Source organism: Megascapheus bottae, chromosome 21 (assembly GCF_031878675.1).
Source record: "Megascapheus bottae isolate mThoBot1 chromosome 21, mThoBot2.hap1, whole genome shotgun sequence".
NCBI lineage: Eukaryota > Metazoa > Chordata > Mammalia > Rodentia > Geomyidae > Megascapheus > Megascapheus bottae.
Genome location: NC_143529.1, coordinates 14269362 through 14285886, shown reverse-complemented (window position 1 = coordinate 14285886; position 16525 = coordinate 14269362). Strand labels below are relative to the sequence as shown.

At 36.3% G+C, this 16525-nt stretch overlaps 1 protein-coding gene across 3 annotated transcripts in view; it reads right to left on the bottom strand.

Annotated features, from left to right (window-relative positions):
• Window positions 1–16525, bottom strand: part of Pard3b (par-3 family cell polarity regulator beta) — a 963936-nt gene that overhangs the window by 200606 nt on the left and 746805 nt on the right. The window lies entirely within an intron of this gene.

The window sequence follows — 16525 nt, the reverse complement described above, 5'->3', positions numbered from 1 at the left end:
TTATTATGTGCCCTGCACAATATCATGTAATGAAAAGACTAATAATTCTGAACTATTCAATAGAAAGTTTTTTTTTAAAGCTAAATGATTAGCATTAATCAGTAATGAAAAAAACTGACCAGTTTTCTAAATAGGCCTGCAGAGCTCCAGGCCTATGATGACTTTTAAAGTGAGATTACAGAATGACAGGCAGGAAGGGACCCTACTGAACACTTACTTTCATGCTTTTGTTATTCCATGGAAGAAACAAAAGCTCTGAGTGTTCTAACCCAGAAAACTTGAATACCTCCTGCATTGCGCTCCTATCCTTTAGGTCACGTTCATTCTCTACTTCAGCCCCTCATTTTTGGGTCACTCCATTTGGGGGGCCAGAAGCACCAGCATATCAGTAGCAATTGTGATGCTTAACTAGAATACCTCAGCATGTTTAGGAAAAGTGGAACCTGCATTTTTGGAATGAAAGAGGGGAAAGAAAAGCTGTGGTGACATTATTTTTATGACATGTTCTTATGTGACAGGCATTTCCCCAGCTGAGCTATGTTCTACTTGCAATCTCCTATGGAAAAACGTGATTTTTTTACTCCCCAGTAGCTAGAGGGCAAAGCCACTCAATTATGTGTAGTCTTTTTTCATATTAAAAAGTACATTTTAATTATGTCCAGACATATGTATTTATGTATGTATATGGCTCTAGTGCTAACTACTAACCTACCCATAAACCTAGCTAGCTACCACCCTAGCTACATAGCCACCTAGCTGCCAATCTACCTACCTATCTACCTAAGAATATAGGAGATCAGATATCTTTAGGCTATCCTTATTCCTCTTATCTCCTACTGGTAAAGGCAAAGAAAATGAGAAGTTCCTCACATAAGCAACTGACATATACATTTTGAAGAATATCCTATCTATAAATAGAATAATAGAAGAATTAGAAAATAAGCTCATGTATTTGTTCTCTTTGGAAATCCAGAGAAGTGGGCATATACTTGGACCTTTCCACATGTGCTTCATTTACAGAATTGGTAGTCAACTGAAAATTCCCAAGCATCACACTTGAAAATGTCATTGCTAATACGCACAATCTCCACATATCACAGTACAGCTTGCATCTTGCTTTTCCATTGAAGTCTTAAGCTTTGACTCATTCACTCCCTTCCTTCCTTCCTTCCTTCCCTCTTTTTTCCTTCCTTCCTTCGTGCTGATAGTGGGGCTTGAACTCAGGGCCTTTTTCTCTGCTCAAGGCTGGGACTCCACCACTTGAGCCACATCTCCACTTTAGGGTTTTTTTTTTTTTTTTTTTTGTTTTTTTTTTACCAGTTAATTGGAGACAAAAGTTTCATGGACTTTTTCTTCTCAGATCTCAGTCTCCAAAGTAGGTAGGATTACAGACAGCTAAGATTGAGCCACCGGTTCCTGGCTTTTGTCTACATTTTCATTTATGATTTCAATTAGCAAGTCTTCTCTCTCGAACTTTCTTTGTTTCTCAACTTTGTCTACTGGAATTATCAATTTCTTTGTTCTATTCATTTTAATCTTGGGACCCAAGTTGATTAACTGTTATCTTTGATGCCATTATTTAGCTCTATCTCCCCAAATCTAATTTTTCTTTCCCTTTCTAAATTTATTCTTTTATTCTTACTGGAGAAATGACTTGACATTGCAAACTGCACAACATATGAACACAAATATAGGAGTATAAATGTTAATATAATTGAGTTTTGATGATTGCTCAATGTTCCTCTTTAAGTTATAAAGCAGGAGATATCTAAATAATATTTTCATGAATACATTCTTGAGCTTCAGAGACCTATTCAGAAGAGTCATCAGGATCAACAATTATTACTCTAAATACATTCATGGCACATACCTTAGCATATCACTTAAGATAATTCTTCTCTCAAAATGTCACTGAATATAATAGTATTTGGGTAGGAAGTTTAAAATTGTGGGTAGTCTGCACAGAAATGACGTCTCAGAAAGCTGATGAGACTAAAAATGCCTTCAGAACTGTAGATTATTAGGCTTGCTTTTGCTCTCAATGCTGCACACATTTTCTTCTACATTTGGATGTATATGCGATTTCTGTAATAAAAGTAACTGATTTTTTGAAGGGTAAAATCAACCTACTCATAATCTGCCATGATTTTTACTTATTGTCATGTCTCATACATAATTTTTCCTTTTGGCATCTAAACTTTTCTCTCTCTCTCTCTCTCTCTCTCTCTCTCTCTCTCTCTCTCTCTCTCTCTCTCTCTCTCTTTCTTTCTGTCAGTCATGGGGATTGAACGCTGGGCCTGGGTGTCCCTGAGTTCTTCAGCTCAAGGCTACTGTCCTAGTCCTGGAGCCACAGGGCCACTTCCGGTTTTCTAGTGGTTAATTGGAGATAAGAGTCTTGTGAACTTTAGTGCTCGGGTAGGCTTTGAACCTTTTCCCTCAGATCTCAGCCTCCTGAGTAGCTAGGATTACAGTCACGAGCCACTATGCCCAGATTAAAATATTTTTCTTGTACTGCAGTTAGGGAAATGTTTACTATGTTTCCACAATAATTAAGTATGTTTAGTAGAATAAATGATAGTTTTAAGTTCTATAGGATTTTTCTATTCATGAAGAACTGTCAGTAACTCAGCAAAATGGGAAGACTTGGAAAAAAGAAATCATGTTAAGTGAAGTAAGCCTGACCCAAAGGAACATAGGCTCAATGGTTTAACTCATTTGTAATAACTAGTATGTACACACCCAGGACTCTCCTAGCAGAGGATTACAATAGCTCAAAATCTAGGTACATAAGGTCAAATAGGATGAGACTAAATGAAAAGATCTCTAGGATATGGAAACAAGAGCTTTATCTTGTGTGATTGCTGTTCTTAATGTACTGTTATTTCTCTTCTCTTTTTTTTTGCCCTTTGGTTAATCTCATATTGCTACTGGATCTGACTTTGTTACATGGTATGTTGTATATACATTTATTCGTTTATTGGAAATAGGAAAGGGAAGTGGGGAAAACAAGATGATTGGGGGAGAGGGATATGAGGACAAAAACATAAGAGATATCAATGTGTGAGATGCAATGCACCTACCATCTGGAGAATGTAACTGTAACCCCTCTATACATTACCCCAACAATAAAAATATAAAAAATTCTCAATAAATCAGCAAACTTCAAAAATATTATAATTATTTTGATTGAAAATTCATAATTTTTAACTATTCATCAGATATCTTGTCTTCTTTATTTTTGAAAATGCAGAACATGAATCCCTTAAGCTTAGGTAGGGTTATGACGTCCCAGTTCAAATTTTTCCAGAGCAGAAATAGCTATAAATTGTATTGCATTAGCAAACAGAATGCTCAGAAATGATCTTATTTTATAAAGTTATGGAAGATGTAGGAATAGCATTTTGAAAAAACAATCTTAAAAAGGATTTCCATGCCTGTAATCCTAGCTGTGCAAGAGGCTGAGATCTGAGGATTACAATTCAAAGCCAGCCCAAACAGAAAAGTCTGTGAGACTCTTATGTCCAATTAACCACCAGAAAACCAGAAGTGGTACCATGGCTAAAAGTGGTAGTACACTACCATTGAGCAGAAGAGCTCAGGGACAGTATCCAGGCCCCAAGTTCAAGCCCCATAACAGGAAAAAAAAAAACAAAGATTCCCACATTGTTTGAGAGCCAGAGAACTTACATGCATTTTATTTATGAACATGCAGAGTTATTTCTCCAGTTTTGAAGGCAACGATTTCACGATCAACTGTAATAATGGGAGCAGAGGTGGTGATATTCGAAACAAAGCACTGTCTTGGTAACTTCTAACTTTTCTCTCCTTACTGTATCAGTCATTTTGGAAATCATTCTGTAGCTATCTCTACCTTGTGGAGAAATCAACAGGAATATTGGGGAGGGTCATCTCTTCTTGAACCTTAAAGTATTTTTGTGAAAAAAATCCTGACTGGCTAAATCACTGGTCCACTTTCTAGGGTTTCCGATGGTTCCTAAGTTGTAGGCCTCTGTTATCTATTGCTTTAGAAATTTGAGAGTTGATTATCCTGGGCTGGGTGCCTTAAGGAAATTGCTTATAGGTCAACCTTGCTTTATATAAAAGATACTTTCCTGAAAATTCTGTGCACACATACGGTTTCAATCAATAGAATCTTATTTTACATGTACCTGGATAGCCTGTTTAAAGAATCCTATGATGGATCTTTTTGTAAAGTGAAAAAAATCACCTTTCAACATTTTATGTAAATTTAGATGTTCATGAATTATAAGCTTGCTTAAAACATCTGCCCCTGTTCATTTCCATTGAGGATATGTGAAACAGCATCACAGAAAATGTCTCTTCTCTTCCTTTTTCCTTTCTTTTCCTCCTTTCTTTTCTTTTCTTTTCTGTTTTGTTTCCCTTCTTCCCTCTCTCCTTTTTTTCCTTTCTTCCTACCTTCTTCTCAAAATATTTATTAGACATTCACTATGTGCCATATATTATCATATGCATTAGTCATAGGCTGATAATACATTGAGATCCAAGACCATAAACCATCCTCAAGGAATTTCCATTCCTTGAGTCACCAAACAAGCATTAACAAGTAGAACTATATAATCACAAAGGATGTTAGGAGAGACAAATGAGAGAACACTGATACCTGGGGAAAGCATCAATGGAGAAATGATATTAAGCCAACAATACAGGTTTGGAAGATGCTAGATTAGCAGAATGAATGGAAAGCCTGTGCAGCAAGGAAGCAGGGCAATTGGGGGCAAGAGGTGAGCAAGGCATGGGGCTTTCTACGTGGTGAAAGAAAGGCAGGGTGACCAAAACCAGAATAGCAGAGGGACACTTGCATAGGATGTGAGTGGAAAAACTAGTCTGAGAGAAGTTTAGGATTTAGGGTGAGAACCACGTTAAGACATTTCTCTAGTTTAAGATGAAAAGTAGGGAAGGAAAATGGATAGAATTAAAGAGTGGGTGGGAGTGGAGGGTGGTGGTTGCTTGGACTGGGGAAGTAGCCATTGAAAAGAAGAGATGACAGCATTTTGCAGTGGCTGGCTGAATCAATGAAGAGGTAGACAAATTGCAGTATAAACACAACACTTTCTAATGTGCCTTTAGGAAATCCAAACAGATGGACTCAGGTGTAGGCCCATGTCTGAGGAACTGTAACACCTAAGGGTTGGATAGAGGAGGAAGGTGGACAAAAGAGAAAGAACAGGTATATATAGGAATAAGATATATAGGAAGAAAATCTGAAGAGCGTAGTTGCAAGCGACTCAAAGAAGACTGCACATGGATGCAGTTAACACAGGAATGCTGCTGGGAAGTCCAGGGAGTGAAGACTGAAAGGTGTGCTTGGATTAGCGCCACAAAGCCATTCGCAGCCTTGGCAAGATCAGCAGGGGAGGCAGGAGCAACAGTGAGGCAGATATGATTTTTTTTTGTTTTTTTGTTTTTTGTTTTTTTGCCAGTCTTGGTTGGGCTTGAGCTCAGGGCCTGAGCATTGTCCTTGGATTTTCTCAAGGCTAGAGCTCTACCACTAGAGCCTCAGCACCACTTCTGGCTTTTTTTCTAGGTATGTGGTACCAAGGAATCGAACCCGGGTCTTCATGCATGCTAGGCAAGTACTTTAACCACTAGGCCAAACTCCCGGCCCGGCAGATATGATTTTAAGAGTGATGCAGGTCAATGTAAAAGTGTGAGCTTAAGAAGTTTCGCTGGCAGGGTGGGAGCTGTCCATGGAAGGGAATTGTGAAGATAGAACTTTGCAATCTCAATCGCACTTTTACTAGAGAATCTTCTTGTGCTCCTATTACAGAAGAAGAAGAAGAAGAAGAAGAAGAAGAAGAAGAAGAAGAAGAAGAAGAAGAAGAAGAAGAAGAAGAAGAAGAAGAGGAAGGAGGAGAAGGAAATCATAAGGAGTAGAGATGGAGATGGATCAAAGAGAAAAAAGGTTTTACTCTTTTAAGTGTTATTCCTTTATTATTTATTTACAGAACATTACTTTTACTTTAGCCATTTTCCAGTATACAGTTCAAGTACATTCGCATCATTATGCAACTATTAGCAACTATTTTCTAATCTATTTCTCTTCTTCTATTTTATTGTCTGTCTCTGTAAATATGGCTATTTCAAGAACTTCATGCCAGTGGAACCATAAGTAATAATTGCCCCTTTGTGTCTTTATTATTTCACTTTATATAAGGTCTTTGAGGTTCTTTTTTTTTGCTCGTGTTGGGGCTTAAACTCTGGGCCTGTGAACTGTCCCCGAGAGTTAGTGTCAGGCTAACTCTCTACTCCTTGAGCCACAGTGCCATTTGCAACTATTTCTGAATAGTTTATTGGAGATAAGAGTCTCACAGACTTTTCTGCCTGGGCCGACTTCAAACTGTGATCCTCAAATTTCAGCCTCCTGCGTAACTTGGATTACAGGTGGGAACTACTGGTACCTGGCTAATTTCATTCCTTTTTCAGGTTAAATAATATCCCATTGTTGTTTCCACTTTTGCCTATTGTAAATAATGCCGCTATGAACATTTCTTGATACAGGAAGAGAATAAATGTGTATCGCTAACCTGGAGAGACTAGATGAAACCTAGATGAGGAGAAGACTTGGAAAAAGTAGCTGCTGGAGGAAAAAAAAACTGTTATGGGATTGAAAAGGAGAAGTACAAGTATTTCTAGGAAATTTATGTATATGTATAAGAGAAATAGGGCTATTTTCTATAAAACAAGGTTCCGTGGTATAATTTAAGAAATCAAAGAAGATCAAAGTGCATAAATTATAGCCTTTAAAATAGGTTAAAAAAATCAATAATACCAGACTCACCAATGCCTATGTAGCATTTGAAAAACTACCTAGGAATGTGGAATTTGATAGTGGTTCATTCATTCATTCATTCAAGACTACCCACTGCATCTCATATTGTGTACGTACATGGAATGTAACCATTAATAACATTAATCATCAATAAATATTTAACCCTTTAAGCCAACTAACTAAGAAAGGCCCTAAATCTTATTTTTATATGAAAAATGTTAAAATATACTTCTTGATAGTTCTCACTTAATTTCCCAACCGCTATTTTCTTCTCCTTCTATTTCTTACCTTGTTTTTTCTAGATAATGGGAGTTCTTCCCAAACTCCCTGAATACACTGATTCATATTCATAGTAGTTATAGCTTGGGACTTTCTTGTCTTGTGCTTAGTCTCTCATTTCATTTATTTCTTAATTCTGCTAACTCTGTCTACAATTTCCTCCTCAATCCTGCCAGGAAGTTTATGCAGTTATTACCATAACTCTTCTACTTCTATTTAAGTGCACATTATATAAAAGCAATCATGAGCAATGGCTTATGAGGACTAAAAAGTCAGACAAAGAAAAAGTTCAGACTTTCTTGTTTCAAATTTGTAGTCAGTTACAAACTGAAAATCAAGTCAGAAGTTTGAAATAAAATATCTGTTTCTCCTAGTATAATCAGGAAATATCTTTGAATGACAATGATGTATTAGAAAGGCATAAAATCCAGTCATCGCTAATATTAATGTTAGAAAATCTACAGTAGAATATCAGATGTGAAAATGAACAAACCTAATAATCATATTTTCTGGATTTGGATATTGGTTCATCACCTTGTAACTAGCTGTTTTACGAACTATGCATGATATTTCCTTATCATTTTATAAATTATACAGTTTGAAATAACTCAAGCAAAATATGAGGCACAAAAGTTCATAATCCGTTGCCTATTATTTCCATAGTTTATTCTGAAATCCACCCATAAAAGGTTTCTATTGTCTGATTTATTCTAAATTGGGTTCTGAATTAGCATATGCATATGCTGTCGAAATTAACTTCCATGTTTTGTAATCTCCTATGTTTTTGAGCACTTCAGTTATTGCTTCTTTCTAAATTTATGTCACAAAGGTTCTTCCTTGTTTGGCTTGCATGCCATTTACTTGGGAGTTAACGAATCTGATTGTAAAAATCAGTGAAAATTGACCAATTAGTTCACCTCCTCATTTTTCTTTGGCTACCTAAGGACATTGCCTGTTTTCAGGTTAACATTTTTGATAGAATAATAGATCTGTGTTTGTTGTAAGCTAATATTGATTAAGAAATAAAAGTACTATTATTTCATTTTTGACTTTGCATGTATATTTGATTATCATTGTGCTAGGATTTTTGTGGGAGCAGAGTTGAGAGATGGAGGAAACTTTGGGAGGTGGGAGGTAATTATATCTTAGGGGCATCATCCCATCCATGGAGTAATATCTTTCTCAAGAGATTAGTATTTGGCCCCAAAGGCATAGAAAATAGGTAGGGGGATGGCTCAAACCTAGAGTAGGTTTATCTGGGAGAAAAGCTTGTAGAGGGGGCCTCAACAGAGCTGGAGCCCACAGCACCTTACAGACTAATGGGTTTTATAGGGGTGGGTAAGTAGGTCATGAAGAAGGGAGGAAGCTAGTTGCCCACAGGTGCTGGCAGGTGAGGAGGCTGTGCAGGTTCAGGGTTGCTATAGGGGAAACTAAGGATATAGTCTGCTATCCCTTGGGACAAAGGCTGTCTCCTGTGGTTGGTTGGGGTGCAGGGTATGACTTGTGGTTGGGCTAGGTATTACATTGACTAAGTAAGCAGTGAGAAGAGGAAATTTTTCTGTTTTGAGCCAATGTTAAGCAAAATTCTGGTCAGGAGACTCAAGATTGAGGTACCTTAGCTAAGCTAATACTCCTGACAGGGGTATTAGGTCTTATGGGACTCAACTAGGCATAAAGACAGTAGATGGCCATAATATGATTCAACTTCTCTTGCATACTTACTCTCTCTGATTCTCCTCTTTCTGATTCTCCAACATGAAGGCACAGCACAAGGCTAGAAGCTAGGCTATGGTATACTCTTGAATGCTCAGAATTATGAGTACAGTTATCCTCCTTTGTTAGAAACTACCCAACCACAGGTAAGTTCTTATAGTGACAAAAAATAGACTAAGACAAGTGACTAAACCTGTGACTCTTAAAGAAGGAGTGAAATGCTACAACACCCAGAGTGCTTTTCAAAGCATGCCTTTCCCCTATTCTTTCTGTAAAATTGTTATCGTAAAGGAGATGTATTACAGTTACAGAAGTCAGGTAACGAGTACATTCCTTTTTGAACTACGTCACCCTATTCCTGCGTTTCTCCTGATCTCTAGGTTGAGTTATATAGTTCATTTTTTTTTCCTTTTGGTTGGCCTCTCCTGAGACTTGTATTCAGGGCTTAGGCATTTTCCTCAGACTTTCTCTAGGCTAGTGTTTTACCGTTTGAGCCACAGCACCACTTTCAGCTTTTTCTGTGTATATGGTACCAGGGAATCAAATCCAGGTTTTCATGCATGCTAGGCAAGCAGTCTACAAGTAGGTTATACTCTGCCCTATAGTTGATTTTCAGTGTAGTGTCTATGGAAACAAGAGGCCTTTTTTTCTCTCTTTGTTGCTGTTTTTGTTTTCTGTATCTTTTGTCTGTAAGTTTATCTGTTTTGGGGAGTATAAGGACGGAATACAGAAATGGTAGGAAAAAGGATAAATAAATCATAGAACACTTTTAAGTCTGGAAGTCCACACCTTGGCATTCAAAAGTAAGTGGGAATTCATTTTCTGGGATGTCTACATAAGCAGAGACAGAGTTGAAATGGGCTTTAATAACATTCAAAATCGTAATCTAGTCCAGCAGATTAAACCTTGAAATTAACATATATAATTAGTTTAAATTTTAAGCTTGGCGATGTGGCTTAAACATTCACATTACATGACCTGACAGGTTTGGAGGACGATAAAAGCTATAAGACTCCAACAAGTGTGCTGAACCCCACTGACACCTCTGTCCACTACTTCCCTTCACTCTGACCTTCTCCCAGGCTTGAAGATAAGTTTCTGTGTGTCATCACTTATTCCTAAACTGGTATTCATGGTAACTTTTCATTTCTGGGCAGGGAATTTTTTGGTCTCAAACATGTTAATGTTTGTTGTTTCAGATTAAAAGACAGGGAGTTCCTCTAACATTCTAGGATTTCTAACTAAGTGGATAAAACATCTGCTGGGTAAAGTTTTAAGCAGCTTTCTGGCTAAATTTAGCTGTTGGGAATCCTTGAGCTAATTTGCTTTCTCCATGCTGAAAGGATAGGAAACACAATGGATTTGGAATTACCAAATACATTAAAGATCATTCAAAAGTATCCAGAAAGTAAAGTAAAACAAACACACATCACCAATAACCAACATTCTTAAAAAATAAACAAAACCAGAGCCTCTGGAAGGCTGATTCCTAAGAATCAGTTAAGGGATTTATGAGGCACTGGGTAGTTGTTACTTTTGTTGAGCATTTTTGTAGTAAATGAAAACTCTTGACTGAAGTTATTAACTTAGCACTCTACTAGGATTTTTTTTTAAAAAAAGGAAAGGAAAATGAGGAAAAAAGAGGCCAGAAATGAACATAAGCATGAATGAGTGAGCAAGAAAGATAAAGATACTAATAAGGTATGATTTTCAGATCCACACGGGGACTTTAAAAAGCTTATTAGCTGTCACTACCACACTGGGTTTTAAGTTATTCTCTCTCTCTCTCTGCTTTCCAGGAGAAGAAATGCTCTTCAGAAGTGCAGTGAGCTTTGATTAATTGCTTTCATACACTCTCATTGGCTTCAAGATGTGCTAGGCAAGAGCCCTGGTGACTCAGACTAAATGCTTAGGATTTCTGGGAAATACATTTAACATTAAAGAATGCATTATAAAATAGATCTTGCATTTTTATATTTTCTTAGTAGTTAGAATGGATTTTCTTTTTTTATTAAATGTTTACTTATTTCAAAGCAGTACAATGTGTATCTTCTTCCTTTTTATTTTTTTAAGTGAACTTTTGAGCTTTTTGTTAATGGTTTGGTGAGTAAATAGACACAACTGATGGCCTGGACACAAAGCTTGAATATGCACTCATTCAAAGAGATCACATGGCTGGAATTCAGCCTTCAGTCAACAGTCAGATATTTCCTTTTCATTTGTGGGCCAACAACATTCCCTTTTTCCTGTTTCCTTCCTTTTATTCCCCCCCACACACAACTTCCTTTGCTCCAGAAACCCCAAAACCAGGAAAGGAAGGAGTGTTTTGAGACTAAGTCATACCTCATTTCTAAGCTGATTTTCTATCACCTGGAGGTTCTCTCACTGCCCTGACCTTCCCATGCCCAGCTGTGCAGGTGTGTGTACTGCAACCAGCACAGTTCATCCTGCAGAAGGAAATGGCTCAGGGGGGGTGGGGGGCAGCTCAGCAAACAGCCTGGGAAGGGAAAACCTAGCTCAGATAAAGAAAAATGTCATAGAACTTTCACCAGAGAGGGCTAAAATGTTCCATGAAACTGGGGATTTTATCTGTAAAGACTAGATTACAAGTCAAATATAAGTTATATTCTAATCCTGCAAATTTAACATATGTCTATGAAAATAATTAAATGAAAAGACCTGACTTGGTTATGTATGAAGAAAAAATGAGCGATGTAAATAAAGAAATCACTACTGTGTGTGTGTGTGTGTGTGTGTGTGTGTGTGTCTGTGTGTGTGTTCAGTGACTATGCAAAGGAATATTTTAAAGGGAATCCAGAATGCCATTTTTCCATCTTCTGATGTTAAGCAGACCATTTTCAATGGAATTCATCTGTACCAAACAAGAATAAACGATTGAGCTCCAGACTGAGTCTAATGGGAATAGAACTTATCTTTATAACTCTGATTAAACAAAAAAATTATCACTTCTTTGATGCCCAAATTAGCATCTTTTTCTCTAGCATACTGAATTAATTAGTTGAGTGACAAAAGAATTAGTCCATGTAGGATCAAAGCTGAAATCATATTTATCTGAAATTTAAAATTAAGAACACACAGCATTAACCCTCTGTAGCTCATGCAATGTTCCATGGCTTCTAAACCTTCTGCATATCACATAAAGCATAACTAGGCTTTTTTCTTTTTCATATTCTTCTTTTTTATAATATATAAAAATCTTCTGTGAAAAGACAATAAGAAGAACATCATAGAAAAATTTCCCCCGGGGGTGGAAAACTTTTCCATTGTATCATAAAAAATCTAAAATTATGTGGGTTTTTGTCAAGCATTTATTGTATAAATACAAAAGAAGCAAAGTAATTAATGCATGAGAAAGCTGGTACAAGAGCCTTAGACAATAGGAATGAGTTAGTATATTGATTCCTAATAAGTGAAGAAGTTTGAAACTTTTCTTAAAAGTAGAAAGCTTTCTTAACTTTTGCTTAATTTCTTTTTCTGCAAAAGAAAAGGCAATTTTGCATAAGGGAGAATTATTGGGCATTAGTTTTATTGAGATATCTCAATTTACTAGAACTCCTGTTTAATGCTTTAATGATATATACAATATTTTCCTTAAGCTAGAAAAACTTATGTGGGTATATTTATCTTTATTCAAGATTGGAAGGAGCATGGATTCAAGGAAAGGGTATAGAGATGAGGCGAGTTCTTGCTGATATTAGCAGTTGTAAATGAGGGAGGGAAGAACACTATTATGATATTGTTTAAGCATAAGCTACTTAAGGACTAAGGCTGGGTCTTCATGTATTCTGTTGTATTTATTTCAATAGCATACAGTGAACACATTTTTTGTGCCAGACCCACCAGTTGGTGCTAGAGAATCATATAAATTAGCCGACTTTGAGATCTTAGTGACAGGTACATAATAAACAATGTAACTATTGTTGAGCTGAATCAAACATGAATATAGTACTTATACTATACTATACTATACTATACTTATACTATTTCATTTCCTTTATTCTAGAAAGACTCAAGAACGCCTCCTAATTTTGCATACCTCCTGAACCTACAAATCACCTAAATAGCTTAGTTTAGGTACAACAACAAGCATCTGTAGCCATAGTGGGCTTCTCTAGGTCCCCAGAGACATAATCTCATGAAACTTGCCAAATCTGTGTTTCTAGCAGGGTCCTTCATTCATTTTCTCAAAGTTTAAATATGCCTCTCTGTAGTTTCTCCCTTGAATGTAGAAATTGGGAGTTTGTGAGTAGACTATAGTTACCAACTACAAAAGGAAATTTATCTTTATTATAAAGGTGATGCACAGAAGGGTTACAGTTTATAAATCAGGTAATGAATGCATTCCTTTGTGAACAGCGTCACTTCTTCCCTTACTTACCAATTATCACTAAATAGAGATATTATCCATTAACTGAGTGGTACAAATATTGTAGTCACTCTACAGGCTCCATTATACTATGTCAAAGGATCTTTGCCCAGTGTGACAATCACTTAAGAGCCACCATGAAATCAATAATGCTTCCTTTTGTTCAAAGGAGCCTGAAAAAAAGAATTTTCCCCCCACAGAAAAATTTCTCCTATAGGGATTTTATTGTAACTATAAAAGTGGATGTAAAACTATTTTTCAGTCACATACTATTACTAAAGAATATATACTCAGGAATAAACAATGATAACTTCATTTTCACTAACATATTTTAATAATCAGTAATTCAGCAAGAATCAGAGATGATGCACCATTTTAAAAGTACACTTTCACCCGGAAATGTATAGTCGCTTAGCATAGCCATGATTTACCGTTTGACCAAAGAAATCAGAAACTGATTTATAGTCTGTCCAAAGCTTTGGGCTCCTATCTGCTTGTCCAGTAGACTGTGAAACTACTATTCTGCTTTGTAAGTATATTTTCTTTTTCCTCCCCTTGCTGTACCAATGGCTAATTTTTCCTTTCTTCAATACCACACATGAGTAAATCTTGCAGATTCCTGATAGATAGTATTCTACAGCACAAAAATGGCTCCCAGTGTTCTCACAGAATAACAAAAGGCACTGCCAGAAGGACTTTCACATGTATCAAACCCAATAGACAATCATATAAAGCACATAATTAAACAAATCAGCGGTCTGAGCTCTGAGCAAAACATTCCATCTGAGTTGGAATGCATCTTTTAAAAAAATGTCAATGACTTTCAACCAGGTAAATTAGGCCAAGGGTATCTCCTTACATCTGAGGCTATTTACAAAGATCAGTTCTGGATAACAATACACAAAGGGATGACATTGAAAACCTTCCTTTTGTCCAAGTATATGTTTATTCAGTTGAAAGAGTCTTAGAATCTGCCAGGATGCATAGAAACACTTAGCCTGTGTTTCTGAATGGCTTTGGATGGTGATGCAGGCACACCAACGGTGTCACACCAAGTGTCACTCAGGCACTGGTTCGATTGGCAGCCATTGCCATGAGCATCTGCAACCTGTATTTGGCTTTGGATTTAATGCTTCTTGTTTCTCCACATTTTCAGTCTTTATAAACTTCACCATCTAATATTGAAGCAACTTCCAATAACGAATCCTTTTTACAAATATTACAGTTATATTTGATTTTGTGGAAACCCACTGTGTTGGTGCTTTTCATTTTGGAAGGTTATTTGGAAACCCAGGCCAATATATATTTTTCCAAGTGTAACTAAGCTGTTGTGATTCATTTTATTCGAACCTTACTACTCTCCAAGCTCACCAAGCTTCAGAGCCTCATTAATCCAGTCAACCCAGTGATGGAAGAATCTGCTTGCATAAAGGAACCAAAACAAATGCAAACTTATCTACATTCTTGAAAAGTAATATTTGAGGGTATTAGTAAGAAACAAAAGAGAGAACTAGCAATTTGAGAAGCCTACATATAAAGAATTTCATTAATGAGGAAATTAGAAGAAAAAAGAGGAAATTCCCAAAGGCCACACTAGTAAAGCTCAAATCAGAAGGTTCATGAACATTAAATGCAAAGGAGTTGATTAATCTTACATCTAAAAGTGATTATTTGATAAAGAGGTAACATATTGTCATTTTGACAAAAAGTTATGAAGAACCCATCGTATCACATAAAAAATATGATTTCTCTATTTACTTATATATTAGATTTGTATGTGAAATATCCACATTACATATTGATTTATTCAAGTGCCAATGGTTTTCAAAAATAAATTTATTCAATAAGTACTTCTGAAATATTGTTTATTTAATTATATGCCTCTCTGAAAAATATTGCACTTGCATTTTTTAGGTATAAAGAGATTTGCAGGCAAAATATTTTTATTGGTTCAAAAACTGTGGGTTATATTTTCTTTAAAAAATTGTCTTAGAGCTGAAAGAATCTTTGATATAATGTTTATTCAAATATCTCCCCCTGTCAAGGGGGGACACACTGATTTTTGGTACCAAACAAGGACTTGAAGAATCCCTCAATTGGGCACAAAATAGTTTTCATCCATCTTTTTTCCCAACTATTTGAACATATGTTATCAGTTATTAACCAGACATTCTGAATCCTTGAAAATGACCCCATTCAATACAGTTTAGGGTTTTTTAAATTGCTATTGCCCCGAAATACAATTAGTTCTAATGGAAAAGTTCAATTTAGTGACTACTTGGCCAAATATAATATGCAGCTATCATGAGGACTTGGTAAGTTTCTCATTATCTTAAGGTCCCTCTTTTGCTGACACCTTCACCCTGCCCACAGACAGACTCTTATTATACACCATCTGATTTGATCAGATTGCTAAGAAACAAGTTTTCAATTATTGAGCTCGATTGGTTAGAGCACGGTGGTAATGGGGTCAAAGTCATGGGTTGCCTCCCCAGTGTGGGCCAGTTCACTTGGACTTCCTCCACAACCAGAGCCTCTACTCCCCACCCCCGACAGTTTCACAAACACATGCCAGTGGTCAAAAGGGCACTTGCCAAGAATATGTGGTCACAGCCACACAAATCCATCAGTTTTCCAGAAAAACAACTCAATATCAGTCCAGTTGAATATTTGTGTGTTTATGAAAATATTTGCACAGTTGAAATACATAGCATGATTCCAGATTTTGTAATACCTCCTACAGCTGCAAATTTAGAATTTTGATAGGAATATTTTTTTTCTAAAAACTTACAAAGAAATCTAATTTCAGAGTATTTGGGATTCACTGGAGAAGCTTCAAACATGAGCCAGAGGTTTCTACCAGGTTTGAAAAAAAAAGTTTGGTCTACTTTTGTAGACTATTGTTCTTGAAAACAAACAAACAAACAAACATTGGCTTGGATTTTTTTTTAAGTATTGCCTAAATAAAAGATATATGTGAAATAAATTTAATTTCCAGGATCATACCTTCCAAATGTTGAAGTACATAAATACCCACATTTATATATATATATATACACACATACATATGTGGATATTTATATACATATGTATATGTGAATTTTCACTAAAGCATATCTTACATATAATTTCTGAGACTTCCATTGACAAGTAAATACTTGTTTAGCCCTCAGCTAAAGTTGAGCCATGATGAGCAGAAGTGACATGCAAAACAGGGATGGACAACTTTCATTGGTAACTATGAAAAACATGATTGAAAACTATGGAAAACATGCAGGCTGAAGTGACTGAGCGCTACTTTGAACTTGAACCAACATCACACCAGGCTTTCAAAG